We start from the raw sequence: 22236 nt of genomic DNA, 5'->3' as shown, positions 1-22236 counted from the left end.
CATCTTGCTGCATCAATTGTATGGCTATTGTAAACTTTATATTATGCAAGGTGTGTAATTACACAGCCTCCCCAGCTCCCATCACAAGTGCACACCTGGCCTGGTTCTAACAAGCACATTCTTTCTCAAAATGACTACGTAATTAGAAAATTCCACTTCTCGGCCACAGCTCTGTGCTCAGCACACGCAGATCTCACTGTGAACTGCGTTCCCATTTCTCTCACAGGGTCACTGGCCACGCTGTGAGCTGCTCATTGTTTTTAATCCTAACATGACCTTTACACTAAATACAAAAAGCAACCTTGGGATTGAAAAGCATGGCATGGTGTCATGAGCACAGAGAATGATTTCAATGAGCCCAGCGCTGTTTGATCAGGGACCAGTCCTCCCAAGGTGCTGAGTCCTCATTTCCTGCAGGTCCCAAACTGGAGTCTGTAGTGTCCCAATTAAAATCGGAAAATGAGGCATTTAAAATCCACAGCCACTCTCACTTAAGATGTTTTGTCACCCTTATGAGTCTCTTACAGGGAAACCTTCAAAACTTTGTTTTCCTGCTTGCACACATGCATAAACGCTGACTGCCAAAACTTCAAAGTGGAGAAACAGTGATAATTTTATCACTGATTTACCCAAGTGGGGTTGATTAGAGATGTGTGAGAGCAGGGTCAGCAATGGTAAATATGTTAATAAGCACTTGCTGCAAACAACAGGGAAAACACTCTGGGTTCCTTCTTTGCTAGAAGAGAGAGGTCAGGAAACAGAGAAATTTACAGGAAGGTTCCAGGACTGGGAATTATTGGAAGTGACAGCTCCTTTCACAAGTATTGTTGAGGATAGAAGGGAGATAATTGTAAATCATTATAGAAGAAAAAGAGAATGCCAGATCCCAAGCCCACAAAAATCCTTTGGAAAAAAAATAAAAAAAATCAAAAACAAAACAAGAAAACAAAATCAAACCAACTAAAATAAATGCATAAATGCTTTCCCACACTCCTTTAATCAGAATTTTAGATTCATCTATGTGATCTGTGAAATAGTGGTTATCAGATTAAACCCCAAACTTCTCAGCTTAGTAACAGGCCCCATGAATTCACATGAATAAAGGGGCCAGATTTATAGGCAGATATTTTAATTCTGAAACAGTTAACATAACAGTCAAAGAGATGCTTGGTTACTGACACAAAGGGAAGGCTATAATTGTAACATCTTTGCTCTAAGGTGAATAATTAAGTAGATTCCACTGACAAAAGGATGAGAAGACTGTGCCTCAGGACATTTAGTCAGTAGAACTGAGCAACAGGTTACAGGGAAGCAAACAAGGCTGTATTTAAACACAAACCTATTGAGACTCGGTTATTTTTAATGCAGAACAAAAAACTGATTTCTAAAATAAGCAATCCTTGGGCAGTTTAATAGAATGAGGCAGAATGAACAAATTCAAGGTCACAGATAATGTTGTTACAACTTTTTATGTCAGGGCATCCTTTTACTGTTGTATCCTCTTTTTTCCCTTGACTCTCAATTTCTTCACAATAAAGGTGGTAATAGTAAAAAATATATATATATATATATATATTTATCCTATTCTTTAGTTAATTAAATCCTTCAATAAAGCCCAGCCATAGTAATGAATACGTTTTGCAGATTTGGCCCCTAGTAAAAAGAGTAAAAAAAGCCAGCTACATATTTGCATTCAAACTATTTTTCTTCATTGTAACTGAGAATGCAAGTATTCATAAATAAAACTGTAAAGTCCTCTTGTGAGAAGAATACAGAATTCCTGTGTGGTGACCCACCCAGAAGTCAGAATTAAAGGAACTGCCTGGGTCTGTAGTATTTAGGTAAGGCTGGAAATCATCTGTCCACAGTGCTGGTGCAGACCAAAAGGCATGGAGATGATAAAGGACCTTTCCCCCAAAGCCTTTACATATTCTTAGCATTTATCTCCCTGCTGAGGCTGGAATCAACCCTTCTCCCAGAGGAATGAGGAGATTATCTCCTGCACATCCTTGCTCTTCTACCTGTGGGCTTGGATCAGCCTGTGATGGCACCACAGGAGCCCATTTGAGGCTGCAGAGCTGTGCAGTGATCCAGCACCAAAAATCAGCCCCCGTTGTCTGATGTGTCACAAATCCACCCTACAGGGAGGAGGGTTTCCAGCTGCAGAGCCACTGGAAGTGGTGCATGCTCTGGAGAGCCAGGAGTTCTGCACAAAGAAATGATCTAAAACCAGTGATGTCACCTTGTCTTGTCTTTCTGTCATCTGGGAGAAGGGCAGGATGTGGCTCCTGGATGGCACTCAGTGAACAGCTCTAATGAGGCCTGGGTGGCAGACAGGGTCAGCACACACACAAACACTCCAGAAAAGGATTAGCCAACACTCACATCCAGACAGCCCAGAATCCTGGGGACACACACGGCAGGAAGCCAAGAGAAGGACCGGATGGGCTGGCCCAACTTCCATCCAGCAGGACTATCATCTTAAAAGAATGATTTTTAAGCTTTGCTTTTCCATCTCCTATTAATTTGTTTGACATGACCTTATCAGGACTCTGCTAGTTATATTCTGCTTTCCTTATGTAGTTGTTTTCAACAAAGTGAAACTGCATATAGTTGTCTCCTTCTGTTATGCCTTCACTTCTGCAGTGCTGAAACATTAAAACAATTTGAAAGATATGACAACGAAGTTCCTCAGTACAGTGAGCATGTGGATTGATATGTTTTGATTTTTTTCTTTAGAGAACAAGACTTGTCAGTGCTCAGCCAGAAAAGCTGCCAAATACATCATCATCTCTCATTCACTATGACCCAGGTGCTGTCAGCCCAAACTGACTGTTTTCAGTAAAAAGAAAAAAATCGTGTTGGGTGAGTTCAAAATGGATCCCAAGAGGTGCCAATTAGGAAGCATTTAAAGTGCAAATTCTAATGTTAATTCTCTGAGATCATTTGCTCTGTGTCCATTACCAAATCTCCAGTTTAAAATGCACTTTACAGCTTCATTTTGTGCCACACAATCTGTTTCCTTCCTGCTCCACATACTCTTACAGTTGCATGTAGGACTAACAAATGCATTTAAATATTTGATTTGCTGTCATTAGCAAGAGAGAGGGAGAAGAAAAACTTAATGATGGATGATATGATACGCTGTGCACAGAATGCCTTCATGCTATTCACAGCACATTATTATCAACATACCTCTTCCCATCATGTGCATTTTTCAGGGAACTAAAACAAACAATGCCACTGAACCCAGAGAAGATTCCCTGGTAAGAGGGATTAAAGTCTATGGATCATATAAATGCTGTTGAGTGATCAGTTTTGTTCAAATCTTAACTGTTTATTTTGGTCCTGATTTTTCTGCAATAAACATCTTTACATTGAAATGTGGGGCTTTACTACCTTAAAAGGAGCAGTGAAATGTAATAAACATCTAAACCCTGCTTTTATACCTCAAAACCAGTCATCTAAATCACTAATCTAACCACTGCAATCATCAGTGCAGCAACTTAATCCTGGGAGAAATCCAAAGAGAAGGGTTGAAAAATATCTTTACAACTATCTGTATTTTAAAATGTGCTGTTTCTGATGCAAGGCAAGGGGTTTTTGTGAGGATGTCAATGCTCCTTTATCATCTAGAAACAAAAAACCCAACTACAAAATGTGTAGTCCTTCTATTTTGCACATTTTTGAAGGCTTCTACTCAGTGGAAAACAACAAAGTAATAAGCTGTACCCCAAGGGTCCAGTCTGGCACAGGAGAGGAATGATCCCAACCTCTACCTGCCACCACCATTAATATAGAAATGGAAATAATTTATAAATGATCCTGAAATCATGGCTGATATTAGGAGTCAGGATATACAGCAACAACATCATCTGAACCAAAGGTGCTCCCACTTTTTACATGGGTTTTGAAGTCAGAGTGCACTTCAAAGCATTTGGCTTGGATGATTTATTTTGGCCAGAATGACATCAGAAAAAGCAGCTTTTGACACCTGAATTTTTCCAATTTCTAATGGGAAACTGAACCAAATCAGGCCCCAAAAGAAACATTTGATGGCAATGGGATCATTCACGTGCTTAAAAACAAGTATATGATCTGCAGCATTGAAAGTTTTCAATATTGAAGATATCGTGTTTGATTACTTGCACAGGAATCCAGAGGGACTCTGTCCTCTACTCTTCACTAATAGCAGAACCCAGGGGGAGGAAAAATCTCCTTGGATAAAGTATTGAGTAACTATAGTTGAAGTATTCAATCACTATAGTTATTGAATATCTAGTTTGAATAACTATATTTACATTTTTTTCTTCAGAGCTATAAGCATTGTACAAGATGCAACAAAAGTGAGAATCAAAGATATGGTACTATGAGGTAATAGGATTTTTTGAGTCCGTTGAAACTCAATTGAGTTTAAATTGCCTTTTTTTATTTCTTAAAGTACTTTCCCTTCTTAAGGTTAAAACTAAGGTTCAGAAGGGTTGAACACTTTCCTTTTTTCCAAGGCAGTAACTACTGACAGGAGCCCTGGTATTCAGGAGTGCTTCCAAAGGGTCTCCAGACGTGACCCCCATTCTGCCTTGTCACTGACAGGAGCACGCCACAAAATTCCACAACCAAAAAACTCCATTGCTGCACGACAACTTCCTTCAGCACTGCTCGGGGAAGTCAGCTCAGGAGGAAAATGTGGGTTGAAAAATTCATGGAGCACAGCCCCCTGCAGAGGGGTGGCTTTGGTACAGGAGCATGGAACGTTCCCAAGCACCCAGCGATGGAAAAGTGTCCTGAATTCCAAGTGCTCTATCTCAGCTCTATCTCCACATGAGCTCTAGCCTGCAGAAACAGAATTCTCTGTTCCATGGACAAGTTCCAGGAGCTGTTTCCGTGTGTGGTGAATGCCAAAACTGGGCCTAGTGGGCTGTTATTAAAATGTTGCTGTCAAGCTATTAAACGCTTGAAAAGCCCAGAATTAAAAGAAGCTTTATGCATGTACTCCCCACGGTGTTTCTAATCGTGCCATTGATGTCTGCAGATCCAGTTCCCTGAAAAATTTAGCTACAGTTTGTGTTTATAAATCATTGCTTTTAAAGGCTGCCACCACACCACCAAATCTCAGGCCTTGGTAAATCTGCAGCATGAGCAGGAGTGAGATTGTGCTCACAGATTGCAAAGCATTCTTCAAAGGCACTGCTGAACACAGGTGCTTTAGGGGACTGCTCCTCCCAGAAACAGGCTGTTTTAAAAGCATCCCAGCCTCCAGTTGGACCAGTTTGCACTGGGAGCCTGCGAGAAACTCCTCCTTCACCTGCATTGCCCCCATTCTACATCATTCCCATAAATTCCCAGGACGTGTTGGGCCAGCTTGCCACAATTCAGCTCTCCAGCTACTGAAACTAATGGCTGAAAGCACAGAATTTACTGCATCTAGAAATCTGTTTATCTTTTCATGCAATGAAAGGATTTTCCCATTTTTCATAAGATATAAGATTTTGCAAAAGACTTCTTGCTGTCTTTTCATTTCCATGTTCAATACCAACCCCTTCAAAGAAAAAAAAATTGAAATGATAAAACCAATGCCATCATTGCTTTTCTCATCACAGAGCAGGTGACTTTCAGAGATAACTAGAGACACATCTACAAGGAAACACATACAGGGTGGGCAATGCAACAATTGTGAGAGTGAAGGCACAGAAAGCAAAAATACCAAGAGTTTAGGAAGTAGGAGCTGAGTGATGGCATTAAAAGCATCAGAAAAATGAGGACAGGTGAGGGTACAGCAGCAATGGGGTCAGTCCCATGTGGGATCTGGGCTTGCTGCATCCCCTGCTCTGCCTCGTGGACAAAAGGAAAGCAGGGATGCAAAGAGCCAAGGATACAAGGGAAAAATAATCACCCTGTAATTGGCTGCTCACTAATGGAGTCTATTAATTAATGACCACGGAAGGCCAGGTAATTTGTGGTCAGTGGTGTTCAAAAGATAAACAATCCAGACTGAATCAGCCATGTGGAATCCCTCCATGCTGGAGCCATCCTGGGGACACTTCAGTGTTTCCAGGGAAAAGGGAACAATCCCAAGCACCCATCAGGCTCAGGTCTCTGTCTTATTTAATCTGGACCAAACACCACAAATATATAAAAAATTTGCAGCTGTCTGGGGTGTAAGAGGTGAAAAGATTTAGGGAGACTTCAAGAAATCTAGCAAAAGGCATATTTTCATTACAGAATACTTGGAATAACCCAGATCAAGAGAACCCAATCCAAGTACTGACTTTTGCCAAAGGTGATTTTTAAGCCTGTCCTCATCTAATCCTTCTGTGCAGAAGGAATCATTGGTAGGGTGATAAATACCCTGTTCTTTTGTGAGATCTGTGGGAGCATCCTCGAGAGGAAATCTCACGATCCTGAGGCAGACTGTACTTCATTCTCCTAATTCACAATTATTTTCAAGTGTTTGATACAAGATAGAAAGGGTTTGATATCTAGAAAACCTTGCATGTAATACTCTCCTGACAGATGATTATTACACGAGCCTAATTGAATTTAGATCTTGAGATATGCTGCTCAGAACTCGTTTGCATTTCACTAGAAATGAGATGATCATCTTTACACAGAAACTGTGACGCATATTTTCATGCACATGAAACAAATACCAAAATATTCAGGTATTTGTGTGCTTTATTTGCATATAGTTGCTACCTCTGTGTAGGAACCAAGCAATTACTCTAACAGGTAATTATGTACTGACATGTAATTTGCATAAGAGGCAAAAATATCCTGCAGTTCACTCACTCTATAGATATTTGGGGCAAGAAAGCAAACAAGAGGTAGAAGAAAATCTGCATATTTGCCCAATGGACACAAGGAAAGAAAAAAGAAATCCCCATTGTTTATTCATCAACAATTTCCCCTTTTCCCAGAAAATATATTTATTCTCCTGTTACTAAATTCTAAATAGCAAGAATAAACATATGCACAAAAGCAAAACATTGCTACTTTCCTTTTTAGCCTTCTGTTATATGTGAATCACAGCCTCTAATTACTGCAATTTTTGCTTAGTGAAAGAAAAATTTGTACACACACAGACCTTATAATTGATTCAAACAGAAACACTCTTTTTTACTCAAAAGGGAATATTTCTTTGAATTACAGCAATTATCTAACAAAGAAAACTGTCATTCTGGAATGAAAATCAATAACTTTAATTTTAAAAAAAGAAAACACTTCAGCATTCATCACTCCTTTCCTTACTTTGTAGGATAAATTATCTACCAAACCTATATTCATGCAAATTTTTGATTTCCTCAAAATGTCAGGATTTAAACACTTTACTGGGAAGAAAGCCTGGTTATACACCCAATTCCTTTTCCAAACTTCATCTGTGGCTAAGGAATTCCTGGAACATCTTGCCCCTGTGCTAGTCATTAGTGGGTCACTGCAGGCTGCCTACATTGCAAAAAATTTATAATTAATGGGATATCTGAGATTTAGATCCAGTGTGTGGATGTTACAAAATACATCACAAGTTTTCATAAGCTTCATAGAGAGCTGCTTTGCTTGTCCTACAAGTCCTCCTTGAACTCCACCAAAATATGAATTAACGCCCAGGAAGTGAAGACAATTCAGGTTTCTGGTATCTGACCATGGTGGGATTGAAATTAGCTCAGCAATAACATGACCAACCTAGCTCCTGGTATCCCTCACTTACCAGTTTCCTTGATATTTTCCTTGAATTTCCTTCCTCAAGTTCTTATACTGTAGAGGAAAGCCTCTAGCAATTCATTTTCCCACTAGGGAATTCTGCTCTAGGATTAACTAAAACAAGGATCATGGGGGTTTTTTACCCCTATCAGGCAGCACAATCCTATTTTACCTTTGTGTGAAAGCACCTTCTAACACACCTACAGCCAGCATTTAGGCAAAGGTGAAGTTTCTTTGGGAGACAAACCACTTAAATCAGCTCTCCTTACAGTGACATGGCAAAGATCTCCATGGGACAGCAACCCAGTGTAAAACTGCTGAGAACTCAGGTACACAGCAGCAGATAAATTAACATAGAGAACTGATATTCAGTGGTTTTTTCTGTAGTATTTTAGGCGGCAGCTTGGATTTTTTGAGTGTCCCTTCCATGGCTCCCAAGGGGACAGGACAGGGACTGTTTACCCCATTCCCTACTCCCAGGTAACAACACAGAGCAAGGCCCTGCACGCCCATCCCAGAGCATGGGAACCAGCCCTGCACTGCCTATGCTAAATCCCAGACATGTTTATCCTCTAATCCCAGCCTGGATAACAGCAAACAGCTGAGTCTCCATTAGTTGCCCAACAGGACAGGCCAATCATCACATGGTGCTTTTCACACCTGCTTCCCTCTCCTTTTCTTTTTGGGAGGCATAATATTCAAACTAGAAGAATACAATTTTAGCCATTTCCTTACGTCTCGGGAAACATTTGATCTTTTTCTCCTCACTTATCTGACATTTTTTCTTTGGTTAATTCCATGTTAATAATCTGATAAACCCAAGTTTGAAGGAAATACTAGGAAGTTTCTGAACTTCTCTCCAGAGAAATATCAGAAGCACTATATTGGTTTTTTCAGAATGATTTATTTAGTACACTTTTGCATAGCACTCTGTAAAATGTTGGGTTTGTTCCCTCAGTGTTCCTTGTTTGTTTGTAAAGCCCTTCCCCAGCTTAAAACACCACAGCCAACAGTTTGTCACATGAATGTACCAAGAAGCAAAACACCTCCACAGGATTCTCAGCACTGCCAGACTTGTTTAGGACCTTCAGCACGTCCTCAGCCAAGCTGTGCCTCATTTTACTGAGCAGAACAAGAGGTGTAATCACAGAGTCTGCAGTCCCTTCTGGGCTCACATCAAGAATTGGTCTGTGTTCACTTCTAAACTGCTTTTTTTGGCAGAGCTTAAAATACAGAAATGAGAGATTTGTATGTTAACATGGTGTGTGTGTATATTTTTATTTATATTTAATATATATACAGGCACATATGTGTTCAGAGCTCCAGGTAGGAGAATTTTAAGCAAATGGAAATAAAGATAAAACAGCGACACAGAACTTTCATAAAACAAACAGTGAAAGTGATGTCTTAGCCTTAAAATATCACACTCTTCATTAGACAGGAAAGTTCTGTGTTCCCAAATCCCTCTTTACAGCCCCTTGTCACACACACCCTGCTGCTCCATGGGGGAGGCTCTCGGGCAATGGATGCTCCTGCAGGTCACTGGGAATTGGCTGTGCTGAAGAATTTGGGAGCAAAAGGCCCCCAGCACCTCACAGTGTGGAGAGCAAGGAGGGAAACTCACCCTGTGCTGGGAGAGCAGAGCACAAACCTCGTGTCCTGCCTGCGTCTGACCCCAGCACACAAATTTAAAGGGTTTTTTTCTTTCCCCTGCTCAGTGCAGTTTGTTGCCACTCATTGCGCTGACCTGTAAAGTCAAGGCCTGACCTTTTTTTTCGAGTCCAAGTGAGAAAGCAGATGAGATACTGGGACAGAGGCAGACTTTTAGCCTCAGAGGCTGGCAAGGGAGGCAAAGTGCTGTGCCTGAAATCTGTGCTGGGCCATGACCAAGACATCACTTGTTCCACAGCCAGCCATAGACTGTCACTTCATTTCAGTACTAGGAGTAAAGGGTGGTCTGACACATAAGTCATTAGGGAAAAAAAAAATCAAATCAATATTCCTAAGCCTCACAAGAAAAGAATGCATTTGAGAGTCAGATTTTTTTCAAGAAGAAAGTCAAGTCCAAATGCTAGTTAGGCTTGTCTGCAGCTGTGAATTGTGCATGTAAAAATATACACTGAGACTTCTTTAAACATGGAGCCAACGTTACAAAGAACTAGATGTAATTTTCCAAACAAAAATGCTATGGTCCCTACCTTAATTCAGCTGACTAGTTTGCATGCTCAGAAGATATTCACACTTAGGGGTAAAAAAATTAATTAATTTTAGACATGTAAAATTCTACCATTTCACACCCAGAAAGGGAGGGCTTCATCTTCCAAGGAGGAGGGGAGCATGCTTGAAACGATCACTCTAAAATGACAACCAAAGCCTCATATTTGTGCTAATGCTGTTAATTTACTCTTTTAATGGAAAGCTACCAATATGAGAAAATTGAAGGCCTTTTAAAGACCTTTTATGGAGCCTAAGACTTGTATGTATGATTATGAGACAAACACAAATTATTAATCTATCAAACTAACATCACACTTTTTCTACCAAAATGTTTTAATGTTTTCTCAGCATGTGAAGAATTCAAGACAGACCCTTCCATAGTCAGTGTTTGTCCTAAATTCACCAATACCTCAGAATTACACCCCAAACACACTAAATCTATTTCATTCCATTTGCTTTAGCACATTTGTTTAAAGACAGTTTCTTGTTCCTTCATCTGTGTCTGAAGTCAAGTGACTTTATTTATGATCTTAAACTTCCTGTAAGTTTTCCTCAAAAAACAGATCTTTTCAGACGGCTGAATATAGATTACAGGTAAAACAAAATCCCTAATCATTTAGAATTTCTAAATTTCTCTCATATGATCACCTTTATAAACAGAGATTATGGTAAAAGGAAAACAAAATAATAAAACAACTCTCATGCAAGGCATTTGCGTTTAGCAGGGCCCTGGGTTCCTGTTTTCCTCCCACAGCACAATCACGAAGAACCCAAAGTCTGCAAAAGGCTAACACAAGAATTCTGCTTCAGATTATGACTGAACGTTAGTGACTTGTACAATGACAAAAATCATTGAACCAGTCAAGGCAATTTGTGATGAGAAATTACAGGGCTGGAAGAGAAGCGCGCTCGGAGCGCTGCAGAACCCCAGAGTCATCCTCCTCTCCTCAAAGCAGGATGGGCAAATCTTCCCCCAGCCACCAGGGCAAATCCCCTGCTAAAGAATGAAATATTTAAGTGCCCTCACAAAACAAACAAATCTGCATCTCAAAAACCCTGCTTGGAAGATCGCAATGTTTGGACTTCTTAATTTGGCAGAGTTACAAAATTACATTTCAAAAATCTACTTATTTTTCCAGCGTCAATGCTCCTCTCTGTGCACCATGACAAAACTGACTCCAGTTTCAAATGCACCTGTCAGAGCTGTCAGCCATCAGCAGCACTCTTTTGTTGTTTGGTTATGCTGCCAGGCTATTCCAGCATGTTTGCACTGAGAGGAGGAGGTGTCATCTGAATATGGCAAAACAAAACTGTGACTCACTCAGCAGAATCAGACAGACCTTACAGTTTGGAGTAAGGCACACGGGCTGTCTGAGACTGCAGACTCCTCCAGACTATCTTTCTGCTTGCACAGCACCAGCACAGAGCTGATCCCACTGCAGCAAAATAACAAGGTAAGGAGAGGAGCCCCGAGCAGGCAGCAGCCCTGTGAATCAGCACTGGCTCCATGCATTGCTACACCAGCCACAATTAACACCCAGCCTGCACAACAGAGGTGGCAAAGCAATATTGGAGTTCACATGGTGTGGCAAATAAAGGAATACATAATATTTATAGAGCAAATGAGGAAGCATGTAATTCTTTTGGATGTGTACTCCAAAATTAAAGCTATCTGAGCATTCACTTAGTTTTTCTTTCACTGATTTTTTTCTTGCTTATAAATTTGTGCCACCAAACCCAAGCATTTTGTACCCCGTGGCAACTCCTGGAAGTTATAACAGTTGAACTAACGAGATCTGTGAAAGCACTCCCTCTTTGAGAGAGGAAATGATTTTTAGTCAAACAGTTGAATGTTTTCCCTTACCATCTGCACAACCTTTTGTTAAAATACCTTCTATACCAAGACACCTGATCAAACAGATGGGGGAAGAAAAAAAGCCTTTGTTAAAGTTTTGGCATTCTGTTTCTTCAATTAGATTCTTCCAATAAGTTTTCAGCAAAATCAGACTTATGGTCCACATATTTTTAATAATAAATCTTTTGCCAAGAAGGGGTGAAAGGAAGCAATTCATGGTGCCCTGAGGTGTCTTTATACATCTGAAAATACTCTACTGCAAGTTATAGAGCCATAGCATGGTTTGGCTCAGAGGGGACTTCCAGGCCCATCCAGTGCCATGGCAGGGACACCTCCCACTGTCCCAGGCTGCTCCATGCCCTCTCCAGCCTGGCCTTGGGCACTGCCAGGGATCCAGGGGCAGCCCCAGCTGCTCTGGGCACCCTGTGCCAGGGCCCCACCACCTTCACAGAGAATTCCTTCCCAGTATTCCATGTAACCCTGCCCTCTGTCAGTTTAAGGCCATTCCCTGTGTCCTGTCACCACATACCCCTGTCAAAAGTCTCTCCCCATCTCCCTCAGGATCCCTTTAGGTACTGGAAGGTGCTAAAACATCTCCATTTTCCTCTCCAGGCTGAACAATCCCATCTCAGCCTGGTTTCATAGCAGAAGTGCTCCTTCCCTTCACTCCAGCATGGCACCACCCCACAAAACTTGGCAACCTCTTCTCCACGGGTCCCCTGCTCCCCACAGCAGCAGCTCCCTGAGTGTGAAACACGCTGAAGCAAACACTGACTGAAGTACAAATCAAGTGTCAGAGAGGTGCCACCTTTCTGCAAGGACTTATCCTTGAAGGCCTGGACAAGCATCTGTTATTTTAAATGTTCAGTGCAGATGTCAGTCCCGGCCAAAGACAACATTGTGATACAGCTTTGGGCCAACAGAGAAAATCCAAAATAAAACACACTCCCTCTTAATTCATATGAAGTGCTCAAAATTCAGGTAACTCATGGCATTGCAAAGGAGTGTTTGTTCATAACTAAATGTGTGAAATTCAGTGTTGGCAATACTGTAATCAGGATTAGGTGTGTACAGATTACTTTTATAGAGATAGTGTAGCTGAATTATTATTTTTCTCTTGCCCTGGAAAAGATCACCACCTCTACAAAAAACCCTAAATGTCATTTTTTTGCTCAGAAATGGATTGCCAAGCAGCTTGGCAGAGCTGTCAGCCCCTGTACCAGGCTGGGCAGCAGGGTCAGGCAGTGTTGGCAGTAAGGACTGCCTGCCCCAGATGGCTGCAGCCCTGCACCGAGCTGGGGCCCAGGTGTCAGCAGAGCACTGAGCACATCAAAACCACACCACTGCTTCATTTCTCCAAACAATTATGCTCTTAAATACTCGACCAAAAGCAGTGTCAAACCAGGAACTCCTGAACTCTGGGGGTGTTGGAAAGACAGCTCAGTAAGCAAGGGCAGTGCCGGGCACATCAGGCAGCTTCCTCCTCCTGGAGCACGGAGCTCATTCCCCATGGAGCTCATTCCCCTTGGCACAGCCCCTTCTCTGGAAGGGCCATTTATGGGGGAAAAGCCTGGCAGATGCAAGAGTCAAGTGCCAAGAGTCTGGATGCTTTTTCTCCTCAGCACTGCCAGCAGTGGCATCTGGTTGCATGGCTGGCTCCTCGCTCAGCACCCACGGGGGGGCCTGGCCTGAGCTCCGTGAGGGTCTGGTGGGTCAGTCTGTCTCTGAACAGCCACCAAAAATCCTCTCTCCCCATTCACCCCTTCACTCTCAAAGGGGAAGAGGACAAAGAGAGGATTTTGCCCAAACCCAATGCCCACATCGTTTCTGTGCCGTGCCCAGCACGGGCCTGGCTCCGCGCTCTCCGCAGGCCCGTGCTGAGGCAGGACAGTTCAGTTTTCCTCATTAAATTCACTCTGGCTGCAGGTGGGACAGGAATGCGAAGATTGTTGTGTGTCAGGATGGAGACACCCTGCCAGCAGCCAGGGCAGAGATAGGCACAGGGCTGTGTCACGTTTACCTCAGCCTACACAGCGTGCACAGGCCGGGTCTGCAGCTCGGTGTTTGCATGACTAACTATGAGCTTTATGTACATTTACACATTCATTTATGCTGCCAGATTTTTGTATATTCACATGGTGCTACATGTTTTCTGGAAACTCGAGTTCCTGACTCTAAGGTATTTGGGATCTCACTGTGGAATCCAAAGACTCATTAACATTTCAGAACTAGATGCCTTATTGGAAAATGCACAAAATTATAAAACAAAAAAAAAGCATTAAACCTGCATTTTTTTCTGCCCTTCACCTCCATGACATCATTTATCATAACATAAGGTCTAAACTGCTCTTCATGACATGTTAGTCATTCCAAGACAGCAAAGCTGGCTGCTCCCATTGATTGCCCTTTATTTGAAATGTGTATACTAAAAGCAAATTTTGACTTCTGCCTTAGGAAGAAATTTATCCATAGAAAACAAATGTACTCCTTCACACACTTCTGCACTATACTTATTTCTTCAATTTTTCTTAATACTACAGTTTTTCATTGGATTGTTAATTCAGTAATCTCAGAAGTGTCTCTTGGCTGTCTACACTGCTGGGGACCTCCAAGAGCAAATGTAGGGACGATGTTTGAAGTGCAGGAAGCACAGAAGGGCTCGCACTGCAGCGCACGTAGATTCATGTGTGGGAATGATTATCCTCAACTTTTCAGCTCTTTGATGCATTGTGTGAAAGATACCCACAAATCTTAACCAAAAGTTTCCTACATTAAAAGCACAGCCAAGCAGTGGAGCCTGGTCTTCTGGCTGTGGAGTTTTGCCTGAATATATCCCCATGTGAATACCCTGCTTTGAATGATGTAACATGAAAGGATTGTCTGCATTGTGCAGAAATTCTGTTTCCCATTACTCATACTTGTAAATGTATCTGTTCTACAGCTCCCTAAGAAATGAACAAGCCTTAGCATCAGAAATATTCCTAACACATTTTTAGGCAAAACAGAACCAGCTAGCTGTTCCATGATATTAAGTAATTCTTTCATGCTTTGCAATGCCTCAGAGTCTCAAGATAGCATTTGGATGTGTTTATGCAATTTCTGAGATTGCCTACACAGGTACTATTGGGTCTTTTCCCACTCTGACAAGAGCTTTTCCTTGGAAGCCTGATAAACTGCACTGCTGACAGTGACACAGTGGTGGAGACAGGCAGGCAAGTGCCTCAGACATTGGAACAAGAAAGTATTCCAGCATTTTTAGCACCTGGGATTCTGGCCTAGCAAACATCCCCACCCGAGCTGTGGTATGGAAAAACTGCAATCTCTGTACATATTTTACAAAATATAAAAGATGGACAAATAAAAGAAAACGAAGATTAAAAAAACAAAGTAAGAAAAAAGGAATTTTACCAGAGTGTAACCTGGTTCTTAGACTCAGTTTGATCTCTGAGCAGTATCACCACTGACTTCAGAGGACTGATTTGATTGAGACATAACGTGGCACCCCTACACTGAACTCAGCCTGAGTGAAAAAAATACAACTGTGCATCAGATTTTCTCAAATTCAGTAAAAAAACACCAAACCACAACAGGGTCCTGTCTGTACATTCACATCTACAATAGAAGCTTTTGCTACCTGAGAATCTCAGGTTGAAGGAGGTGATTTTTACATGACATTTTTATGCTCGCCAAAGTACCACACGCAATCTTAAGAAAGCTACAATACCCACAGAAACTGCCTTGTCTTAGACCTGATCTACTTCAAATCCAGCTTTTAAAAAGGATTATCTGAAGGAGTTATAATGGTAAATCTCCAAATCACTATAGACTAAGCAATTCTTCCTAAATGGCTCCTTTGGGCCTTTCTGCTGAGAGCAACAGGCTCCAGAGAGCTGCAGCTCTCCAGGATCCCACAGACCTCCCACCTCCTTTCTGCCTCCCAAAGCTGGCAGGAATTGGCACACAGGAAAGATGATGACAAAGATTTTCCCCAACAGTGAGGTGGGGGATTAGACATTGTGACTGCAGTGGGGCAATCTGGAAAAATCTAACCACGAGGCAGCAATTTCTACACTTGATGGAAGATTTCAACACTGAGTTCACGTAAGTGAGGGAAGGCAAATCTTTGAGCTCCTTTCCTTTGCAACGGATCTGTACTAAAATCTCTAGATATGATGGCAGATCCTCTTGGATAAATATGGGATTTCACTTGCATGCTGCAGGACCTCACATGGACAGGGTTGTGCTTCCTTTTTATCCTTAGGAGAGTGGGATGGTTGAACTCTTATCATCCTGCTTATCTCACCAGTGTTCATTCCCTTCAACAACTGGGCAAAACCTCCCTCATTTCTTGATAAATAAAGCAGCACCTGCTCTTTCCTGCCCGTGAGATTGTTATTTTGGAGAATTCATTATTTCTCCTGCCCACAACAACTCATTTACTTTTTGTCTATTTGAGTCCAGACTTAAAGTTATTTGTAATAGATCCTGGAAAATGTCCCAAGCTGCTTGTGGAGCAATAACTCAGGACAGAAAGCACAGTTTAAGGATGATATTTCTGCCCTGCTCCATCTCACATCAGGCAAAAGCAAAGCCACCTTCACTCCTGTGCTGTGTGAGCAGGGAGTGCTTTTGTACATAACATCTTCCTTGGCTTCACCAACACCACGAGGAGAAAGGGGAGGCTGAGGCTGCCTCAAGGGGTACCCCATTGGTTATCAGCACACCTCAACACCTTTCTCCTCTCTGCAGACACTGCAGCACCGCAGGGCTGAAGGGGAGCTGAACACCAGGTGAAAGAGGCACTGCTGGACTGGCACTTATCCCCAGGAGCAGCAGGGCCTGGGAGTGGTTCCCAGGGAGTCTCTCCCGAGTTTGCAGATGGATCATTCATTCTCCACACATGACTCACTGCAGACCTGAGCTGAGCATCTGTCACCTCTGCCAGGAGACTGAAGCAGACAGAGGCAGGCTGTAACACACCAAGGGACTTAACAGGGAAAAACCTGAGCATGTGGACTCGAGGAGAGGCCAGGGGATCTGCTCTTGCACCAGAAAAGCTGCACATCTCACAGCATATGATCATTTCTTTATAAAGCTACAGCATATTACGGCAACATGACTAAAATAAGCCTTGGTGACCTCTAAGACTCATCATTGTTATAGAGAACATTGGAAGAGTTGAGATAAAGGACCAAGAAAAGGAAAAAAGCCAAGAACACCATTTTTCTGGCTATCAAAGATGATATGCAGCTTCTCCTTCTAGAGAAGGACATGCTATGGCAGCAAAGGCAGCCACAGAGCCTTCAACGCATTTAGGTCCAAATGGCATCAAAACCCATGAAGTCCAAATACTGGAATAAACCAAAAAGACATAATTTCTCCCCTGCTTCCCTTGTCAATTTGCTGTCTTCTACAACACTGTCTTCTAAATTTCTCTACTGAATTTACTCTTCTATGTACTTTTCTAAAATTTTTGCTACTTTCCAGTAGCAGTGGTTTATCATTAAACAGGGGCTGGCAAGTGTTGGGAGCTTGGTTTGCTCCATGTTTTCCATGGCAGTTGTGTTTTTATTTTAACTGGAAGCAGTGAGATGGTTATAACCGGAACATCCACAGTAAAAGGGGGTCACACTAAACATGCCAGACCTGTCTGGGCAGGTCTAATTTAAACACCAGCCTTTTAAGAACGGGACTGTCTTTGAATGAGATTTCTTTGTACTACTGAAGACAGCACACACCCTTTTCCTGCTGCTTGATTAAACAGCACTTGCCCAATGAATAGATCTTGATCAGGAATAGAAAATGCATGGAGCTGTCCTGGGGAAAATGTGCTATATCCTTTCCCAGACTCACCTGTGGGAAGACATGTACAGCTGTATTGAACACACAGGCCTTTCAAACCAGTCCTCTTGCATCTGGACCTCTGCTCTGTCAACTGTCTGTGCCTTTAAAGAATTCCCTTTATGCGTTTGAACATCGTCAAGCATTAATGGCAGTGGAAGTGTCTCACAGGAAAGCTGTACTTTCAGATTTGGCTCTGCCTCTGGAGGGCAAACAGCAACCAATACATGAACTGTTTCATGGTTGTTGCCCAAAATCCCCCATCACAATTACAGTAGAAGAGCACATTTCACTGCTCTTGCAGAAGTGGATCCTCTCTTGCTGAAAATAGGCCTGACTTTTCTGCAGGAACAGTCATCCTTTGCCTTGCTCCACTCACCCAGCACCACACACCAAGGACAGCGAGGCAGCAAAGTGCCAAGGAGGAGCTGGTGTTCAAGGTGAGTATCAAAAGCTTGCACTACTGTGCTTTACTCTTTCCTGTTTCAGGGACTTTGGCTTCTACAGGTGCACTGAGTTCATCTGAGTGAAGAAAGCACAAACTCCACACCATCAATGCATTATTTCTAGAATAACAAAGGATAGCAGAAAATTTAACTCCATCAGAGCAAGAAAATTTGCTGCCTAGAACACAGAGCTGGATTAACTCTGCTGTCTGCTCCAGTTTTCCCGAGTTATCTTGGGGAAATCATCCATCTCCCAAAGAAATGAGCATGAGCTGTCAGGTGCTGCAGCTCGAGCTAATTTCAAGACTTTGCTGCTTCAACACATTTCAAAAGTTCACACCTCAGCCCCATTGCTGTAAAATGGAAAGAACAGCGTTTCTTGACCTCACAAGAATTCCATGAGGATAAACATGTCCTAGGTTTTAAACCACTTGAGGGTTACATGGACAGCAGCGAGGTCAGGCTGGCCCCCATCTCCAGGGGTGACTCACTTCTAGGAGAAGGTGCTTGCATTCATTTGGAAGGACAACAAGGCATGACTCAATGGATCAAAGCAATTTATCACTAGTGAAATCAGCACCTAATGTTAAATTCTGAACTCCATTCTGCCAGTTCATTTGCATATTAGAGCTTTACATGGTTAGTATTAGCTGAAACTAGACCCACTTGACAGGCAGAATGGTTAATTACATGATTATGAAATTTCTGCAGTGGCTCTGGTAAACATTGTACAAAATGGAAATTATTTTTGCAACAATTTTTTTTAGCATTGTAGTGTATTTGTTCTCTCTATTTTTTGAAGGCTTCAAGAGAGAATTTTGGGAGGCACTCCTCCACCATTCTTTCTTCATCCACACACTCAGCTCTCAAGGGGGTAGAGGACAAAGCTTGACCATGCTGTTAGAAGATTTTAACTACTCCTCAAAAATTTATATTGTACTATATAAGCATCTGCCTGCCTCTTTGGATGGCAAATAGGGATCACTCTGCAGAAAGAATTCTTTACAGCACTTCATCCAGCTTAGCCCTTGTCTCCTGGTACTTAGACAAACAGTTTTTGGTTTATGTAAATAGTTGGTGGATCACATTTCCCTGGCTGCCACACCCAGCCAGCCTGAATCACCCAGGGAAACATAAAGAGAGTCCCTCTTTTATGCAGTGCTTTTTCACCAAAGTACACAAGAGTTGCTACGTTACCCTTTCCCCACCAGCAAACAGATTTTTCATTCTGAAAGAACTTTTCTGTGGATCAACCCAGTGCATAATGCCTGGTAAAGTTTGATCTGGTTAAGAGGAGGAACATTGGGTGTGAAACGAAGCAAAATAAATGGTCTAAGTGAGCCTTGACTTCTGGGCTTCCATGTTGTTGCTCTCACCATTGAGTGCTCCAGGGTTATCTACTCTTCCTGCAGCCTCCTCTTGTACTCTGAGTGCAGGACAGGAGGATTGAGGCAGCTACAAAAGTCCTGGAGAAAACCCTGGATGAGCCCCTGGAGTTCACCTATAAGTGCTTTTCAGCTGCCATTAGTTGGGTCTGCTTTCCTAGGAAGGTAACTCAAGGCAAAGCCAACTGGATCAAGGGTAGTTACACCTCTCCAGTGAAAAATTATGGATCAGGAAGCAGCCCTGTGGCTCCTCTCACTCATTCTTGGCTGTCCTGCACTGCAAAGCCTCCCCACAGTTACTGGGACAGCAAAGCCCAACACAACTCATGTTTGGCCCAGCTCGGCTCTGCTTCCCTCCTCCAGGAGCCCAGAGATCCATCCTTCTCCCTGTTTGAACCTGGAAGGAAACTCTCCTGAGGCTGTTGGTCACTGCTGCAGCCATGGTGCAAAGCTGGGAGGAGATGCAGATCTGCTGCTCATGCTTGCCAAAACTTCAGAAATCATTTCTAAATCAAAGGCTCAAAGCTGAGAAGGGGTGGGGAAATGACTTTTGGATGTTTATTTTTGCATTGTGATGTCTCAGAAAGCCTCAGCTCCAGTTTTAATAATCAATCAGCCTCTCTGCACTCAGACTGCCACACTTTAGCTACCAGCAAGCAATCCCAGACTGAGACTAGCCAAGAGCTCCCAGAGATCACCAGTCTCCATCCCAGTTCCTCTGGACCCCTGCCCACATCCCAGCCCGACCCTTAATCCCACCTCCAGCCCAACCTCTGCCTCACAGCTGCTGCAGGAATTTAAAAGAGCTCTGAAGAACAAAGCACTGAGGTCTGAATTCTCTATGGAAACCTAAATGTAATCCCTGCTACGTCAGCAACTCACCTAAACTTTCCAACTATGACACACAGAACACTCCAACAGCCAAACCCAACTGCTGGTTTCATTGATGAAACAGAGGGAGATTGGAGTTGCTGGAGTTATTCCTACTTCTTGGCCATTAGAAATGTGAAATGCTTTGTAAGGGTTTGATTGATTGCTGGAAAACAATTCCATTGTTGGGCCAGCTCACTTCGGAGCAGAGTGTATAGACTGCAATCTTTTCTGTTTGTTTAAACTCTTTATAGAAATTCTTACATAGCTGTGGTTAAAGAGTTGTAAATACATGTGCATTTCCAACTGTGTAACTATCTCTGTTCCATTGCTCTTCTAATGCTTTAACTTTGCACAGTTCCTAATTTTTATGTGAAGTATAATTATATTGATTTGTCTCTCAGACTCTCAGAATTCTTTTACTTCATTAATTTTGTTGCTATATTACTCAGACTGATTTTGACTGTCACACTGCTTATTAGCAATGTGGAGTATAAAATGTGATGTGTAAATCACATAAATCACTGCAACGTGTATTTTACTTTTTGTTGAAGGTGCAAGCCACAGCACTTTCTACACAATTTCTAGGAGATATCTTGGCACTATTATGCTTTGAAACACTGTGATAACCAGAGAACAAAGCACCTAAACCACAACAATTTAAAACAAAAAAGGAGGAAAAGAGGGGAAAAAAGAAGAAAGAAGAAAACATCTCTGGGTGGATTTTAACTATAAAACCATTGGTGATCAATGCTGAAGTGATTAGAAGAAATGGTGAGAAAACAGAAGTGTTCACCAGGGGAAATGTGTAAGGAGAAATGGGATCAGGTGGGCAGGGACCTGGGCAAGTGCCCACAGCTGCTGGGCAGCTCAGGGCAGAGCTGCTGGTGTGGTGCTCCCCATGGCAGCTGGCACAGGCTGGAAATGAGCTGATGCGATACATAAATCCTCAGCAAAACTGACTGCACACACCCAGCTGAAAAATGTAAGTAAACAATAATTCCTGTCCTTTTTATATCTATTGCTTCAAGCTCGAGCATGCTTTAATCCTTCATTTTATTTGATATCATTTACCTTATCCAATGCATATAAAAGGATATGTTCTCCTTCTTAGACTGCCTTCAACTTTCTATGAAACTAGCTTTAAGGAGTAGGCCAATATTTGTACAGCAGATAATACCTAAAAGAGGCTCCCCTGTCTAGATAGGCAGAGAAAATTCCCTTTTTAGGCCTTCAGCATAGAAAAAAAGCACAGTATGCTTAGAGAGGCACAGTCTGGCTTCAGCCAGGTATTTGATATTCCTTGCATGTGTCCCTCGTGTCAGAAAACTGAGGACTAGGTGCCAAAAGTCACTCACTTTTCAGATGTGACATGTCTAGAAACGCCCCCATCTTTGAACAGAAACAATCAGGAGCATTTCTCTCTTGTAGGGCTTTCTTACTGTTGTGAGAAATGCAGGGTTATAAAGTCCCCCATGCTTCAAACAAGAATAGAGGGACTGACAGGGGACAGAAAGTGGTGGAAAATAGGAAAAGCAGTTAAACAAATGAGCTTGGAGAACTGGGTTCTGTGCCCAGCTCCACCTCAGGTGCTTTGTTTGGCCTTTGGCAAGTCACTTATCTTCTGTTTCTTTAATGCTTTCATGGAAACTCACAGTTAAAATGATGTGCTTGTACAAGTTAGAGACCAGCACTGAGGGCAGTAAAAGCATCTCCGAGTTACAGAAGAAAAAAAAGCAGGGAATGAAAGGATGGGATTGAAGAGTGGACGATGGGAAGTCTCAGCTCTTGCTCTTGGTGTCTGACATGGCTCCTTTATCACCAAGCCATCGACAGAAGCCTGGATTGCTTTGCCTCTAAGGGCCTTATTTTATCTTCTCACCTGCACGGGGAGGATTTCTCATCTTGGGAGTTTGCATAACCA

The sequence above is a fragment of the Passer montanus genome, unplaced genomic scaffold (assembly GCF_014805655.1).
Source record: "Passer montanus isolate IOZ18808 unplaced genomic scaffold, ASM1480565v1 scaffold41, whole genome shotgun sequence".
NCBI classification, from domain to species: Eukaryota; Metazoa; Chordata; class Aves; order Passeriformes; family Passeridae; genus Passer; species Passer montanus.
The sequence above is the reverse complement of the archived record's forward strand: the minus strand, read 5'-3'. Positions refer to the sequence as shown.